Below are 2,500 nucleotides of genomic sequence, written 5' to 3' on the forward strand. Positions count from 1 at the left end.
TTTGATCTAATAAAAGCATTCCTTCCATCTCTGGTCGGAACTCTGTTTGCATGTATTAGCTCTAGAATTACCACAGTTATCCAAGTAAATGTGTGTACGATCTAAGAAACCATAACTGATTTAATGAGCCATTCGCGGTTTCACCTTAATTTGGCTTGCACTGAGACATGCATGGCTTAATCTTTGAGACAAGCATATGACTACTGGCAGGATCAACCAGGGAGCTTCGATACAAAATCTCGGCTCGGACGTGCGCCACCCATCGCCGACCGGGTCTCGTAGCCCGGTCGGCCGCGCGTCTACTGTGTGTTTCGGGACTGCACGCAGGCAGCCCCGGTTCCGTGTGCCGCCACCTCGACACTCGGCTTATAAGCGTTCGAACGATCTCCCGTACCCGTCGGCTAGATTGAAAGCGTCTGGGATACGTTGTTATAACGTCTCTGGTCTTTGAGTGTACGCTCGGAAAGAAGCGAGTTGACGCGTGCGTTGGAGCGTTCAGCCTTCCGTGTTTCACGGAGAGCCGAACTTCTTGGTACCGCGTCAAGGGCCATTCGGTCTGAGACACCGACCCGCGGTAATGCAGTGACGATAGATGAAACAACGCGAGTCGCGTAGTTTCTTTGGTACGAGGCACGGAACGGTCCGCGAACGCCCGCTCCTGGTCTACGCCGACGTACGTATCGTGCTCGAGCACGTACCGGTACGGCGTAGCAGGCGGACGACGGGAGACCGGCCCGACCGACTCGCTCCTCTTACTAGTAGGAGCCTGGCCGCTAGGACGTCGGCGCCGGTACGGTGGTAGCACGGTCGGCTTACGGGGCGAAACCTCCGCGGGCTATCGAAAAAATTTTGAACTCCGGGAACTTTGTCGAAATTAACCGAGGCTCATTTGACGATGTTCCGACAGGCTCCCGGCCCGGATCGACTCCGGGACGCCGCGCATCGCCTTTCGGTCGACTCGGACCGAAATTTTTACAAGTCCCGTCGGCCCGTATCGACTCCGGGACGCCGCGCATCGCCTTTCGGTCGACTCGGACCGTAATTTTTACAAGTCCCGTCGGCCCGTATCGACTCCGGGACGCCGCGCATCGCCTTTCGGTCGACTCGGACCGTAATTTTTACAAGTCCCGTCGGCCCGTATCGACTCCGGGACGCCGCGCATCGCCTTTCGGTCGACTCGGACCGAAATTTTTACAAGTCCCGTCGGCCCGTATCGACTCCGGGACGCCGCGCATCGCCTTTCGGTCGACTCGGACCGAAATTCTCACAAGTCCCGTCGGCCCGTATCGACTCCGGGACGCCGCGCATCGCCTTTCGGTCGACTCGGACCGAAATTCTTACAAGTCCCGTCGGCCCGTATCGACTCCGGGACGCCGCGCATCGCCTCTCGGTCGACTCGGACCGAAATTTTCACAAGTCCCGTCGGCCCGTATCGACTCCGGGACGCCGCGCATCGCCTTTCGGTCGACTCGGACCGTAATTTTTACAAGTCCCGTCGGCCCGTATCGACTCCGGGACGCCGCGCATCGCCTTTCGGTCGACTCGGACCGTAATTTTTACAAGTCCCGTCGGCCCGTATCGACTCCGGGACGCCGCGCATCGCCTTTCGGTCGACTCGGACCGTAATTTTTACAAGTCCCGTCGGCCCGTATCGACTCCGGGACGCCGCGCATCGCCTTTCGGTCGACTCGGACCGAAATTTTTACAAGTCCCGTCGGCCCGTATCGACTCCGGGACGCCGCGCATCGCCTCTCGGTCGACTCGGACCGAAATTTTCACAAGTCCCGTCGGCCCGTATCGACTCCGGGACGCCGCGCATCGCCTCTCGGTCGACTCGGAACGAAACTTCATCGAGTCCCGTCGGCCCGTATAGACTCCGGGACGCCGCGCATCGCCTTTCGCTCGTCTCGAACCGAAATTTTCACAAGTCCCGTCGGCCCGTATCGACTCCGGGACGCCGCGCATCGCCTCTCGGTCGACTCGGAACGAAATTTTCACAAGTCCCGTCGGCCCGTATCGACTCCGGGACGCCGCGCATCGCCTTTCGCTCGTCTCGAACCGAAATTTTCACAAGTCCCGTCGGCCCGTATAGACTCCGGGACGCCGCGCATCGCCCTTCGCTCGTCTCGAACCGAAATTTTCACAAGTCCCGTCGGCCCGTATCGACTCCGGGACGCCGCGCATCGCCTCTCGGTCGACTCGGAACGAAACTTCATCGAGTCCCGTCGGCCCGTATAGACTCCGGGACGCCGCGCATCGCCTCTCGGTCGACTCGGACCGAAATTTTCACAAGTCCCGTCGGCCCGTATCGACTCCGGGACGCCGCGCATCGCCTCTCGGTCGACTCGGAACGAAACTTCATCGAGTCCCGTCGGCCCGTATAGACTCCGGGACGCCGCGCATCGCCTTTCGCTCGTCTCGAACCGAAATTTTCACAAGTCCCGTCGGCCCGTATCGACTCCGGGACGCCGCGCATCGCCTCTCGGTCGACTCGGAACGA

The 2,500-nt window shown here is 60.1% G+C and overlaps 1 non-coding gene across 1 annotated transcript in view; it reads right to left on the minus strand.

Moving 5' to 3' along the window:
• Positions 1-223, minus strand: part of LOC124187292 — a 1,913-nt gene extending 1,690 nt beyond the window's left edge. Inside the window, exon 1 of the ribosomal RNA XR_006871835.1 lies at positions 1-223. This exon is cut by the window's left edge and continues 1,690 nt beyond it. This is a non-coding gene — a ribosomal RNA (small subunit ribosomal RNA).
• Positions 224-2,500: the final 2,277 nt, after the last annotated feature.

Source organism: Neodiprion fabricii, unplaced genomic scaffold, assembly GCF_021155785.1.
Source record: "Neodiprion fabricii isolate iyNeoFabr1 unplaced genomic scaffold, iyNeoFabr1.1 ptg000040l, whole genome shotgun sequence".
NCBI lineage: Eukaryota > Metazoa > Arthropoda > Insecta > Hymenoptera > Diprionidae > Neodiprion > Neodiprion fabricii.